Below are 15397 nucleotides of genomic sequence, written 5' to 3' on the forward strand. Positions count from 1 at the left end.
CACTCCTGAGTGATCAGTGAGAGGTCAGAGGACCATACTGAATGCCAGGTATAGAACTCAGGTTGGCCACATGCAAGATAAGCACCATACAGTGTAATATCTTTCCATCCTATTAGATTACACCTTATTTTCCCCAAAACAAAGATCATCCCTGGTTTCTTTGTATCTGTTTGTTTACACCTTGGTTTTATCCAAAACAAAGTTTATCCATGGTTTTTTTGTATCTATTTGTTTACAACTTGGTTTTACCCCAAAACAGATTGTCTTACATGTAAAACTGGGTGGGACTGGCTCAGGATAACCTGAGCTATCTGTCCTTGCTCTGTCCTTACTCCCCCATGAAGATGGTCTCTGTACTCAATAAAAATGACCATTCTGGGGGCCAGACAGATAGCATGGAGGTAGGGCATTTGCCTTGCATGCAGAAGGATGATGGTTTGAATCCCGGCATCCCATATGGTCCCCCGAGCCTGCCAGGAGCGATTTCTAAGCATAGAGCCAGGAGTAAGCCCTGAGCACCACCGAGTGTGACTCTCCCAAAAAATGACCATTCTGAGGAGCCAGAGCAGTGGCGCTAGCTCTAGCCTCCTTTTGATGACTTTTTTTTTTGGGGGGGGGGTCACACCCAGCAGCTCTCAGGGGTTATTTCTGGCTCTATGTTCCAAAATCACTCCTGGCAGGCTCGGGGGACCATATGGGGATGCTGGGATTCAAACCACTGACCTTCTGCATGCAAGTCAAGTGCCTTACCTCCATGCTATCTCTTCGACCCAACTTTTTTTTTCTTTTCTTTTCTTCTTTTTTTGTTTGTTTGTTTGTTTGTTTGTTTGTTTTTGGGTCATACCCAGCCACACTCAGGGGTTACTCCTGGCTCTGCACTCAGAAGTCGCTCCTGGCAGGCACCGGGGACCATATGGGATGCCAGAATTCGACCACTTCTGTTTGAATTAGCTGTGTGCAAGACAAATGCACTTCCACTGTGCTATCTCTTCAGTCCCATCTCTTGATTTTTTTAAATTGTAAAGCTACCATAGGTGTGCTCCTAAAAATAGGTTATTCTGTCCACATAAAAAGGAAAATGTTGGCTGGAGAGATGCTACAGAGGGTAAATTGCTTGCCTTGCATGCAGCTGATCCGAGTTCAATCATAGTATTGTTTCAGCCAGAGACAACCTGTTCTGCCCTGGAGACTAGTGCCTGCACAGGTAAACATGAAGAATCAATCCTCCTAATCTCTACATTCAACATCCTTAGAATACTTCCCTGTTGCAAAGCCCCCAACAAAGATGTCCTTAAAACCTTTATTACCATCTAGCATAACCTTGTTAATTCATTCATTACATATAGGTAGGTGCATCCATGTCTGTTTCATGGGGTCCAGGACACTAAATATTCACTACTGGAGCCCTAGCTTCTACATATGGCAGGTACCAGGAAATAGGAAATATCATATGGTCCCCTGAGCCCTACCAAAAGTGATCCCCAAGCCCACCTGTTATGACCCCAACCCCCAAAAAAGATATAAAATAAAAAGAAATAAAAGGCATTCACTTTCATCCAACTTTGAGTTTTCTGTAATCACTTGATGTGAGCTATTATCCCATCTTACAGCTCTTTCTTTGAACCTTCAGACCTCAAATCTCGCATTACATGAACTCCAGGACAAAGGTATCCCTGGCCCAGGGGGTGGAAATGAATGTTGCAATGAGTATTGATCCTGGCTGATTCGGGAAGGATGAAAGTCTACACCCATATTCATATTCTAGATGAGGGTTCTCTGGGAATCCCAAGTCCCACCTTCTCACAGGAACCACCCCCACACCATTTTCCCAGTGGCCATCTCGTGCCATAGCATGCAGCTGTCCATTAGGCTGACAGCAAACTCCATCACTCATCCTCTCCATGGGCAGGGCACCCCATTTCAGTTGCCAAGAAAATGGTACTTTAGCTGGAAGGCAGGGAGCGGGGAAGGAGAGGGCTGTTGAGCGGAAAGGAAAAGCCACATAACTGCATCTGCACTTAGCCATGACATCAGGATCTGGAAAGTGAAGAAGCAGGCAAGGGAGAAAGGAGAGGCTGTTTATTTGGAAACCATCTCACACCATCCAAATTAAACAGGCTGTCTTCTAAGTCCATGTTCCATCTCTGCCCCTTTCTGTCTACTAATTCTTACCTCTTCTCAACCCATCACCTCACTTCTATCAGTCATAAAAATTCTCTTCTAGGGGGCCAGAGAGATAGCATGGAGGTAAGGCATTTACCTTTCATGCAGAAGGTCGGTGGTTCAAATTCCAGCATCCCATATGGTTCTCTGTGCCTGCCAGGGGCAATTTCTGAGCATAGAGCCAGGAGTAACCCCTGAGTGCTGCCATGTGTGACCCAAAAACCAAAAATAAATAAATAAATAAATAAATTTTCTTCTAGGGGCCGGAGAGACAGCATGGAGGTAAGGCATTTGCCTTGCACGCAGAAGGGTGATGGTTCGAATCTCTGCATCCCATATGGTCACCCGAACCTGCCAGGAGTGATCTCTGAGTGTAGAGCCAGGAGTAATTAATCCCTGAGTGCTGCCCGGTGTGACCCAAAAACCAAAAAAAAAAAAAAAACTCCTCTATCCTCTTAGGTCTGAAATGCCTACATATTCAGGGGGTCTCAAACTTGCAGCCCGCAGGCCGCAAACGGCCCTCCGTACAACATTTTGTGGCCCTGCCTTAGAGAAATCTTTTTTTGTTTTGTTTTGTTTTAGTTGTTTGGGTCACACCCCCCAATGTTCAAGACTTACTACTGACTTTGCACTCAAGGATCACCCCCACTTTGCCTCCTGCGGCCCGCAGGTAAAAGGTGTTTGAGACCCCTGATACATAGAACCATTTATTTGTAGACTGAGGCATCATAATTTATAATACTGATGTCATTATTTTATAGTCGCAGAGTATGACACCAATCTCTTTAACTCTGTTGTCCATGGTCCCTTCTCACCCCATCACACCTTCAGCACCCACTTCTATTCATCTTGTCTCCAGGCTTGTTTGCATTGGGTGTTGTCTAATTCCTTTGTTTCTTTATGTGCCCCATATGAGAAAGATCTCCAATATTTTTCTTTTACTTTCTGATTCACTTCACTCAACATGATACCCTACATTTTCATCTAGGTTGCAGAAAACTGCAAAATTTCATCTTTTGTCATAGCTAAATAGTAATCCAGTGTGTATGCCACAATTTTTTTTTATCTGCTTGCTCATATACTATTGAGCACTTGGGTTATCTCCAGATCTCAGCTATTGTAAATAGGCTTGCGCATATCTTTTAGAATTAATGTTTTATCTTCTTGAGGTAGTTTCCCAGGAGTTGAATCATAGCATCATGTGGATGTACTATTCATAATATGTTAAGAGGCCAGACCCCAGGGCCGGAGCGGTGGCGCTAGAGGTACGGCATCTGCCTTGCAAGCACTAGCCTAGGACTGATCACGGTTAGATCCCCCAGAGTTCCATATGGTTCCCCCAAGCCAGGAGTGATTTCTGAGTGCATAGCTAGGAGTAACCCCTGAAGGTCAATGGGTGTGGCCCAAAAACAAGAAACAAAAACAAAAAAAAAAAAAAAGAGGTCTGTCTCCAAAGTTTTTTTGCAGAGAACTGAACCAAGCATCAGTTGTACCAATAATGAATGAGAGTTCCCTTTTCACCATATCTCTGTCAACACTTTTTGTTTGGTATTTTTCATATAGACGATCCTCAATGCTTTTTGATATGTATTTCTCTGTGAGAATTTTTTTGTGTGCCTGTTTATTCATTGTTATTATTGTTTTGTCTTTGATTTTTTGAAGCCACATCTAGTGGTGCTTGGGATTATTCCTGGCTGTATGCTCAGGGATCATTCCTGGTGGGCTCAGGGTGATGGAGATTGAATTCAGATAGGCTATGTGCAAAGCAAGCTTCCTACACACTTACTATCACTCCAGCTTCTCATGTGCCTGTTGACTATCTCTATGCCCTTAAGAACAGTGTGCAGGGGCCAGAGCAGTGGCGCAGCAGTAGGGCGTTTGCTTGCACGCAGCTGACCTAGGACAGACTGCAGTTTGATCCCCTGGCATCCCATATGGTCCCCTAAGCCAGAAGAAATTTCTGAGCGCAGAGCCACAGGCTCTGCAAGCACAGGCTAGTGCTTGCGAGGCAAATGCCGTACCTCTAGCGTCACAGGGTGTGGTCCAAAAAACAAAACGACAACAAAAAAAAGAGCATTGTCTATCTCCTCTCCCCCCTACCCCTCCCTTTTTTTTTTGGTTTTTGGGCCACACCTGGTGATGCTCAGGGGTTACTCCTGACTATGTACTCAGAAATCACTCCTGGCTTGGGAGACCGTATAGGATGCCCGGGAACGAACCTTGGTCCATCCTAGGCTAGCGCAGCAAGGCAGATAGATGCCTTACCTCTTGCACCAGGGCTCCAGTCCAACTCTCCCCATTTCTTGATGTGGTTTCTGCTGTTGTTATTTTTGTTGTTGTTACTGAGCTCTGATAGTGCTTTGTGCGTGCTAGATATTAACCCTTTGTTGGATTATGGTATGCAAATATTTTCTCACAATCAGTAGTCTTTTCATTTTTAGTTTCATATCTTTTGTAATGCTAAAGTTTTTGAATTTCATTTAGTCTCATTTGTTTATTTCTACTTTTCATTCCTTGCTTGTGGGTTGGAGGATCAATGTCATTGTGGTCAACTGGCACATTCAAAAGTGCTCCTTATCACTTATTGGGGAAATCCAAGTCAAAAAGACAATAAGATAACATCTCACACCAGTAAGAATGGCACATATAATTAAAAAAAAAAACCTGAAAACAATCTGTGTTGGCAGAGATGTGGTGAAAATGGAACTCTCATACACTACTGATGGGAATGTTATCTGGCTCAACCCTTATAAAAAGAATAGATATTTCTCAGTAAAGTAAGGATTGAGCTACCAGGCTAGAGTGATAGCAGAGCAGGAAGGGCATTTGCCTTGCATGTGGCTGACCCAAGTTTAATCCCTGGCACCACATATTGTTCCCCAAGACTGCCACAAGTGATTTATGAATGGGGAGCCAGCAATAACCCTTGAGTACTGCTGTGTATGGCCCCCCAAAAAAGAATTGAGCTGACATATGAACCAGCTACTCCACTTCTGGGTATTTACTCCAGGACATATACATCTTTATTCAAAAGGACATAATACACACCACTATTTAATGCAGTTTTTAATATAATAGCTAAGATGGACTCAATCTAGGACTCCAATGACAGATGAGTAGATTATGAATATGTGGTAAATATATACACAATGAAATGCTATGCTGCAAGAAATGATTAAATCATGAAATTCTCTTTCTTGCCTGGAACTGAAGGATTTCAAATTATATGACATAAGTCAGAAGAACACAGGGTAATCTCACTTATCTTTGGTATATAGAATAACTGAACAAGAGAATGCAGTGTATTAAAGGGAGATGCCAAATCAAACTTAACCTCAGAATAGAGGAAGGAATTCAAAGAAGGAATAAAATCAAGGGTTACCCCCATGAAAAGGTAAACAGGAGATAGCAGGCTCAAGGGTCAAAGGCCTTGAATATATCGGTAACATAAAGGGGTGGTAAACCTATATATTAGCAATAGATATAGCACAACAGATAGCTCAGCAACACCAAAAGCTTGAAATTCAAACTACAACAATCAAATTTAAAAATTGTCTGACAAGGAGGCAGACTGAGAAATAGAAGTTTACCTGGGACACTAGTGTAAGGAAGTTGACACCGGAGGTATGATTGGTGCTAGCACTCTGTATGCCTGAAACACAACTATGAGTAACTTTGTCAATAGGAGTGCCTTCATAAAAATAATTTTAGGGGCCAGATCTGTAGCACTGTGGTAGGGCATTTGCCTTGCATGTGGCTCACCCAGGACAGACCTTGGTTTGATCCCTAGTGTCCCCCCCCCAAGCCAGGAGCGATTTCTGAGTGCATAGCCAGGAGTAACGCCTGAGCATCACCGGGTGTGGCCTCAAAACAAAAGTAATAATAATAATAATAATAATAATAGTTGTTGTTGTTGTTTAATAAATCAAATGATCATGGGCCAGAGCAATAGCACAGTGGATAGGGCACTTGCCTTGCACAGGCCAACCCAGGTTCAATACCTGGCTTCTCATATGGTCTTGAACACCACCAGGAGTGGTCTAAAACAATAATAACAAAAAATTAAATGATCATAGTTCCCAAAGTCATTTATAGATGCAATGCTGCCATCAAAGTTCCGATGACAGTCTTAAAGAACATAAATACTCTAAAATTTGTATGGAACCATAAATCTCCAAACAATTCTGAGAAAATGAAAAGAAAATAGAAAGCATTTGATTCCCAGACTTTAATCTCTGCTACAAAGCTATAGTAATCAAAATTGCATGATAGTGGAACAAAGACTAAATCTCAAATCAATGGAATAGAATCGAGAGCCCAGAAATAAAGCTTCAAATGTATGGACAGTTAACATCTGATAAAGAGCGAAGTGTCTGAAATGGAGCGAGGAGAGTTTCTTCAACAAATGGGTGCTAGGCTATCTGGTTAGCCACAGACCGAGAAATAAAGGAATTTAGATCCCTATCTCACGCTGTACCCAAGTCCAATTCAAAAAATGGATTAAAGGCCTCACTAGAAAACCCGTTTCTGTTCAATATTTTGAGGAATAGTCAATCAGGACTCTGCAAGAGCTTAACCTTAAAGGAGTTCTCAACAATGCATATAGTAGCACTTGAAAATCCTAAGACCAGAATAAAGCTCACAGCTTCTCTCTTAAGTCCATCCTGAAAATTACAGTCCTTGCTGAGTGAACTCCTTCCTCACTAGTGCCAGGCTCACTAACAACCATACACAAATTGGAGCCACTGTTTAGCCTGACAGAGATCATTACTCTTTCTTCTTTTTTTGTTTTTGTTTTTTGTTTTTTTGTTTTTTTGTGTGTGTGTTTTTGGGTCACACCCAGCGGTGCTCAGGGATTACTCCTGGCTATCTGCTCAGAAATAGCTCCTGGCAGGCACGGGGGACCATATGGGACACCGGGATTCGAACCAACCACCTTAGGTCCTGGATCGGCTGCTTGCAAGGCAAACACTGCTGTGCTATCTCTCCGGGCCCTACTCTTTCTTCTTGACTTTTTCATGATTATTCAATATGAGCCTTTTTCTTCCCTGGAAACTATAAGCATCCTGAAACCTAGGACTGGATCATGTAGTTCTTTTGCATGTAACACTGTGTATCCTCTTGGATTTGAATATATAGGAAATATCTAAAACCATGAAGTTATGCTGAACTAAATAGAAAACTAAAGAAAGGTACACAATAAAAGGTGAAGCTTCTGGGGACCTCTCAGGAAAATAGATAGCTACATGAGGCGTACATGAGTGTCATAAAACATAGAGGCAGTACCTTCTCTAACAAGTAAGGAACTATTCAGACTAAGGCAGTAGGATGGAGCAGCCTACATGTGGAGAAAAGTAAAGGACAATCCAGACACCACTTAAACTGTAGGCTGAGCTCTTCTGCACAAAAGACACAGGTTCTCAGTGCCTGGCTGACAGGTTGGCTGCTTGTTAGTCCATGTTGTTAGTCCAATTTGCATCTCCTTGGTCATCCAGTTTCAAAGAACCTATGTTGTGACCTCAACCATTGCCTTTGTTGAAAGAAAAGGCAATTCACCCACTTGCCCAACTGAGCCAAGTAAGTCACAGCAAAGTAAGTCATAAGGAAAAGAACAATGAAACCAGATGACCTCATTCCTCTGTGGTATAAAGACAAAATAAGAAAATAGACAGTAACAAACAATGACAAACCCTTAACCTTGAATTACAAAACTTATTAGCAAAGAGTAGGAGGAGGAGGAAAATAAAGATTGGGTCACAGGTAACACAGGAACAGTGATAGAGGATCATAGGCATTTTGATGGTGCTTGGGTGTGGTAAGTTCACACATTAATACCATAAACTTTAACACTATTGTAACCATATTACCTAAACTATAATTTTTATTTATTTTTATTTTATTTTTTGGTTTTTGGGTCACACCTGGCTGTGCTCAGGGGTTACTCCTGGCTCTACACTCAGAAATCGCTCCTGGCAGGCTTAGGGACCATGTGGGATGCCGGGAATTCGAACCACTGTCCTTCTGCATGCAAGGCAAATGTCCTACCTCCATGCTATCTCTCTGGCCCCTAAACTATAATTTTTAATAAAAAAATAATTCAGGGGCCAAAGTGATTCTACAGTGGGGAGGGTGCTTGTGTTACATGTAGCTGACCTGAGTTTGATCCCTGCCACCTCAGATGGTCCACTGAGCTTCTAGGATTGATTTCTGAATCCAGAATCAGTCCTGACCATCATCAGTTATGAGACAAAAACAAACAAATAAAAAAACATGAAAGGTGGATATCAACTCTATAGTAGAACTTGATTATTGAGAAGGAGCGAGTCCTTTGAAAGTTTTGCTAAGTTTGCTAATGGTTGCAAAAGAAAAATTATGCAGAACACTGGAGCTGGTTGAAATGCTCATAGTTGCCAGGAGAATAATAAGCATTAAACTCAATTTATTAGTTTACTAGGGCTGATGTAAAAAATGCCAACAAGGGGAACTGAGACTCTAGCTTCTTAAACAGGGTCACCACTCCTACATGAATATGGGAGTCATTGTAAAATAAATATCTTTATTATTTACTATCAGTAAATGCGTGATTTGTTATATACCTATTCTATGTACCAATATACTTGGCTTAGCATCAAATTAAAATGTCTTAGGCAAAAGGAGTTGCAAGTGGGAAAATTTTAAGTACCTATAATTTAGACAACAGAAGATTGCTTCCTCCAGTTCTTAAGAGTCCAAGAAACAGGATTTTTCTAAGGTCTCCTCGTTGGCTGGCAAAGGGCACGTTCTCCCAATCTTTCTTCATGTTCTTTCTTCCAGGGGCTTTTATGTCCTTATGCTTCTCTGACAGACCAATGGTATTGGGTTAGGACCCTCTCTAATAATTGTATGGCCTTCCTTTAGCTTAAATATCTCTTTAAAGATCCCAAATGCAGGACAGAGAGATAGTACAGTGGGTAGAGAGCTTGCTTCCCATATTGCTGAACTACGTTTGATTCACAGCACCACCTATGGTCCCCTAAGCACACCAGGAGTGATCCCTGAGCATGGAAATAGAAGTAATCCCTGAACACTGACAGATGTGGCCCCAGGGAGAAAATAAACAACAACAACATAAAGTTCTCAAGTGAGTGAGGGAGAAAGGCACCATCCAATTCAGATCTGAATATTTTCTGCTAGATATACTAATGATTTGGAGGTTGCCTAAATTATCTTCTGCCGCAAAGAAAGGACTTTGGACCAAAAACTGGAGCAGATAGTAGTTCCCCAGTCCAGCAGCCTGAGCAGGGCCACAAGTTAATCCTACTGCTCTGAGTCATCCCACACTACATTGGATTCCTTTCCACCTCCATGCATTCCCATTGCAAATATAGAAAAAAATGGACTTTTTTTAAGTAGTGGGTGCTGGCCTTTAGTCCATTATTCATGGGGAACAGAACTCCTGAATTAGAGTGTGAACAAATATGAACAAAATGAGTGTTTTACTGTGCCCCTGGCCTGGACTCAAAGAATAGTGACCTCAGGCCCTGAAGTGGGTGGGTCAGGCTACTTCCAAGCCAACCAGTCTACAGCCAGGGGGTGAGCCAGGGGTGGAGTAGCACCTTCCCTCACAGCCCAGGGTGGGGCTTCACACTTTCTTCATCTTCTCACATCTGCAACAGTTTCCTGCAGACCAATGGGTTGATACCCGCCTGTTTGGAAAACCACCAAGGCAAAGAGCAAAGTAGCATCCAAAATGGTAAGAAATGCTGTTTTAAGTCTTGCAAACCATCTTCTGATTCTGTAAGACACTGGTCATTAAGATAGCCCAGCAACTGTAGGACTTTGAAGATTTAAAACAAACACAAGGAGAGAGTACATGTTATAAATTATACCCCATATTTATGAAGAAGCAATATGAGCACAAAGGCAAATAAGAAATAAATAGAGGGGCCAGAGAGATAGCATGGAGGTAAGGCATTTGTCTTTCATGCAGGAGGTCATCGGTTCGAATCTCGGCATCCCATATGGTCCCCTGTGCCTGCCAGGAGCAATTTCTGAGCCTGGAGTCTGGAATAACCCCTGAGCACTGCCGGTGTGACCCAAAAACCACACACACACACACACAGGAAGGAAGGAAGGAAGGAAGGAAGGAAGGAAGGAAGGAAGGAAGGAAGGAAGGAAGGAAGGAAGGAAGGAAGGAAGGAAGGAAGGAAGGAAGGAAGGAAGGAAGGAAGGAAGGAAGGAAGGAAGAAGGAAGGAAGGAAGGAAGGAAGGAAGGAAGGAAGGAAGGAAGGAAGGAAGGAAGGAAGGAAGAAGGAAGGAAGGAAGAAGGAAGGAAGGAAGGAAGGAAGGAAGGAAGGAAGGAAGGAAGGAAGGAAGGAAGGAAGGAAGGAAGGAAGGAAGGAAGGAAGGAAGGAAGGAAGGAAGGAAGGAAGGAAGGAAGGAAGGAAGGAAGGAAGGAAGGAAAAAAGAAGAAAGAAAGAAAGAAGAAAGAAAAAAGAAAGAAGAAAGAAAGAAAGAAAGAAAGAAAGAAAGAAAGAAAGAAAGAAAGAAAGAAAGAAAGAAAGAAAGAAAGAAAGAAAGAAAGAAAGAAAGAAAGAAAGACAGACAGACAGACAGACAGAAAGACAGACAGACAGACAGACAGACAGACAGACAGAAAGAAAGAAAGAAAGAAAGAAAGAAATAAAGAAAGAAAGAAAGAAAGAAAGAAAGAAAGAAAGAAAGAAAGAGAAGGAAGGAAGGAAGGAAAAGAAAGAAAGAAAGAGAAAGAAAGAAAAGAAAGAGAAAGAAAGAAAGAAAGAAAGAAAGAAAGAAAGAAAGAAAGAAAGAAAGAAAGAAAGAAAGAAAGAAAGAAAGAAAGAAAGAAAGAAAGAAAGAAAGAAAGAAAGAAAGAAAGAAAGAAAGAAAGAAAGAAAGAAAGAAAGAAAGAAAGAAAGAAAGAAAGAAAGAAAGAAAGAAAGAAATAGATAAAAATCAATGTGCTTCATTTAATCAGGGAAGAAGTGGAAAGTCAGGCAAGTTTGATGAGTACCCACTAGGATATCACAAACTTCAAGGCAAAAATGTTTTCCTGGGCCGGAGAGATAGCTCTCAGCGATGTTTGCCTTGCAAGCAGCCGATCCAGGACCTAAGGTGGTTGGTTCGAATCCCGGTGTCCCATATGGTCCCCCGTGCCTGCCAGGAGCAATTTCTGAGCAGATAGCCAGGAGTAACCCTGAGCACCTCAGGGTGTGGCCCAAAAACAAAAACAAACAAACAAAAATAAGTTTCCCTGCAGGCCAGAGAGATAGTATTGGGGAATAAGGTGCTTGCGATTTCATGTGGCCAAGTCAGGTTCAATCCCTGGCATCATATATAGTCATTCAAGCCATGCCAAAGTAGCCCCTAAGCACAGAGTCAAGAGTAAGCTTTGAATATTGCTAGCCAAAAATATAAGTTTTTTTTTTTAGATATAAGTTTTTCTGGAGCAGAGATAGCTCAATGAACTAGAGCACATGCTTTGCATGCAGAAGGAAGGCCTGATTTAATTCCTAACATCATGTGATCCTCTAAGTGTGCCCTTCCCCAAAACAAAGCAAAAAATAAATAAATAACAATGTCTCTTTAACTTTCCCTGCACCACCATGACCATTCTCCAACAGCCTTGACTGCCTACAAATTGATCTATCTACAAATACAATGAAATGTTAGTTCCCTGCTGTACCTTACTGTAAGTTGCTGCTTTGTTCCTAAATCAAGTCTACAGGGAAGCCAATCTCTGGAGACCTCTTCACACCTGTTAAGTGCCTTACCATATGCATTGAACATGATGCCTCCTTTGCTTCCCATTGATGAGTCAATATTAGCAAGTGCCCTGGGGTTTGGATAGCCTGACACCAAACTTTTCTTTCTTATAACCTGCATGCTCAGGGAACAGAGCAAATGGTGTTCATGGCTGCAGTTCAAGGTCATCATTGTTCATGTATGGTAACAATTTTCTCTTAATATTCAACCATGTGAGATCACAAGAGGCTGAATTACCTAAGTGTGTGTTATATTTTTTAAATTTATTTAAAGAAAATGCATCACATAGTTAACATAGTTGAGCTTAATACATTTGTATTTGTTTCCAGATAAGTGAAAGAAAAGTGGGCCTGGAGAGATAGCACAGCGGTGTTTGCCTTGCAAACAGCCGACCCAGGACCAAAGGTGGTTGGTTTGAATCCCGGTGTCCCATATGGTCCCCCGTGCCTGCCAGGAGCTATTTCTGAGCAGACAGCCAGGAGTCACCCCTGAGCAGCGCCAGGTGTGACCCAAAAACCAAAACCAAAACCAAAACAAACAAACAAAAAAAAGTGAAAGAAAAGTTATTTAAAAAAATAGAAATAAAAAAGAATGAGAATAAAGTTAAAAAAAGAAAGAAAGAAAGAAAGAAAGAAAGAAAGAAAGAAAGAAAGAAAGAAAGAAAGAAAGAAAGAAAGAAAGAAAGAAAGAAAGAAAGAAAGAAAGAAAGAAAGAAAGAAAGAAAGAAAGAAAGAAAGAAAGAAAGAAAGAAAGAGAAAGAAAGAAAGAAAGAAAGAAAGAAAGAAAGAAAGAAAGAAAGAAAGAAAGAAAGAAAGAAAGAAAGAAAGAAAGAAGGGGCCAGAGTGGTGGCGTGGAGCGGTAAGGCGTCTGCATTGCAGTTCGATCCTCAGGCGTCTCATATGGTCCCCTAAGCCAGGAGCGATTTTTGAGTGCATAGCCAGGAGTAACCCTTTAGCATCACCAGGTGTGGCCAAACACAAACAAACAAACAAAAATATAGTAGCAAGTACAATTGAGAAATTTATTGTATCCCTAGTGAAGTCATCAATACAATGGCAGAAGGCTTAGTAAGCTCCTGTTGTTGTTGGCTGTCCATTCTGTTAAATTGGTATGTAGTCCAAAAACACACAAACAAACAACATACAGAACTGAACTTGCTGAGAAGTGGGATGTAATGGGGTAGAAGGTACCTAGAAACAGTGGTGGAGGAATCCTGGCATGATGGTATTGTGTTGGAACACCGTATGCCTGCAGCATTACTATTAATAGTATGCTAAATTGCGGTGCCTAAATAAAAATTGCCACAAGGTAAAAAAAAATTTTTAAAGTGAAGAGGCAGAGAGTATAAGGATTAAGTCACATTGCTGAAGTTAACTCTAGTTAATACTTAACACCACATATGGTTCCCTGAGAACTGCCAAAAGTGGTCTCTGAGGAACCCGAAGAGATAGTACTACAGATAGGGCATTTGCTTCGCATGCAGCAGACTTGGGTTAATTCTTATTACTTCATATTGTTCCTCAACCCCTCCAGGAGTGATCTCTGTAATCCCAAAGCACTGCAGGATGTGGAGGAAGAAGGAGGAGGAGGAGAAAGAAGAGGAAGAGGAAGAAGAAGAAGAAGAAGAAGAAGAAGAAGAAGAAGAAGAAGAAGAAGAAGAAGAAGAAGAAGAAGAAGAAGAAGAAGAAGAAGAAGAAGAAGAAGAAGAAGAAGAAGAAGAAGAAGAAGAAAGACGATTTTAATTAAAGGATGGGAGAGAGTCAGATTACTTCCCCCAAATATCAAAATGAAACAACACCAGGATAAATAAAAAGTATCTTGAAAGGGCCAATTCAGCAGTAGAGCCTTGAATGTGTGAGGCCATGGGGTTTGATCCCCTGACAGCAGCACTGGGGGTAGGGGGGATAGAAGAGAGGAGAGAGCTCTGCTATCAAGCATCTGTGACTTTAGTGGCTGTGATAGCAACCGGATGCTAATTGACCTGCAGAAAAAATAACAAGGATGATGAGCTTTTCATTCAGTAGGAAGAAAGGCTGCCCACTGGCCAAACTCTGCTGTTAAGATGCTAATCAGAGAAATGAGCCAGCCTGACACACTCAATCAATCCTGAAGAAACAAGCCAGCCTGGGTGAATAAACCCAGTCTGCAAGTGTAACAAGCCAGAAGAAATATTAGATGTGGGAGAGGCTGACAAGGAACTTCCAATGCCTGGAAGAGGACAGGAAGTCCCAGCCTCTGTGGGAACTGGCAAGCTGCTGTGAGAGCCTTTTCCCTGAGGCACCTCATCTGCATGACACACACCCCACGCCCACCCCATCCTGGTCCTGATGAGGAGCCAGGCTTGCTGCCCTGCCCTGCCCTCGTAGAAATGACAGGCCTTCTGGAAGATTCTGACCCCATTGGACCCTGGCTACCTGAGTGCTGAGCTAGGAGTTAACATAACCCCACCCTCCAAACCCCCAAACCAAACCTCCCACACACACACACACACACACACATACACACACACACACACACACACACACACACACGCAGCAGCAGCAGCAGCAGCAGTGCAGAATGTGGGGAATAGAAAGTAGAGAGGGGTGACTGGGATAACTCAGAGGAGATATCAGAAGGAGAAAGGTAAAGTTGGGGAAAAGAATTGGAATAGCATCTTGAAGAGGGTGAAAGTGGGGAATGGGGCAAAAGGAAGAAAGTTCTTTAATAAGATGGAATCACATTCAAAGAGTTGTTGCAATTTACTCTGCCATGGGTTGTTAATTATAGAAATGTCGGGAAGGTTTTGTTCTGGTGACTTCTTTTCCCCTCAGATATGCATGCAGACCAGTTATGTAAGCACAAAACAGTCTAATGTAATGCCACTTTAGAACAATAGGAGCAGACCTTTGACTCTAACTCATAATGTACCTAAAATATTATTGTCAACAATATGTAAGCCACTATGATCAAAATAAAAATTATATTAAAAAAAAGTTATCATTTGCATATAAGGGTGATTGTCTAGCACCCCTCCTGGGCAGAGAGATTAGGTAGGAGAGGGGTGTGAGTCAGTAATTCTTCCTCACAACAGAAACCAGGCTGGGGAAAAGAGAGGACTAGGATAGCCCCTGGCTTCCCCAGAACTATTGACCAAGACTTTCTGGGGACTGATGAGCTTGTTTGACCTGCCCTCTCTGAAGACTGTTGGGACATAATGAAAGGGTGAGCACCAGGGCTGGAGCAGTGGCACAAGCAGTAAGGCTTCTTCTACCTTGCTCACACTAGCCTAGGATGGACTGCGGTTCTATCCCCTGGCATCCCATATGGTCCCCCTAGACAGGAGAGATTTCTGATTGCATAGCCAGAAGAAACCCCTGAATGTCACCAGGTGTGCCCCCCCCCCAAAAAAAAGAAAAGAAAAGAAAGGGTGAGCACCTCACTAATTCTGGGGCATTCAAGAATAAGGTATCAGGAGCCAGAAAGTAGGGTG

General features: G+C 42.2%; 1 pseudogene; it reads right to left on the reverse strand.

Annotated features, from left to right (window-relative positions):
- Positions 1-15397, reverse strand: part of LOC126024121 (probable sodium-coupled neutral amino acid transporter 6) — a 115762-nt pseudogene that overhangs the window by 32009 nt on the left and 68356 nt on the right.

Source organism: Suncus etruscus, chromosome 12 (assembly GCF_024139225.1).
Source record: "Suncus etruscus isolate mSunEtr1 chromosome 12, mSunEtr1.pri.cur, whole genome shotgun sequence".
Lineage (NCBI taxonomy): Eukaryota > Metazoa > Chordata > Mammalia > Eulipotyphla > Soricidae > Suncus > Suncus etruscus.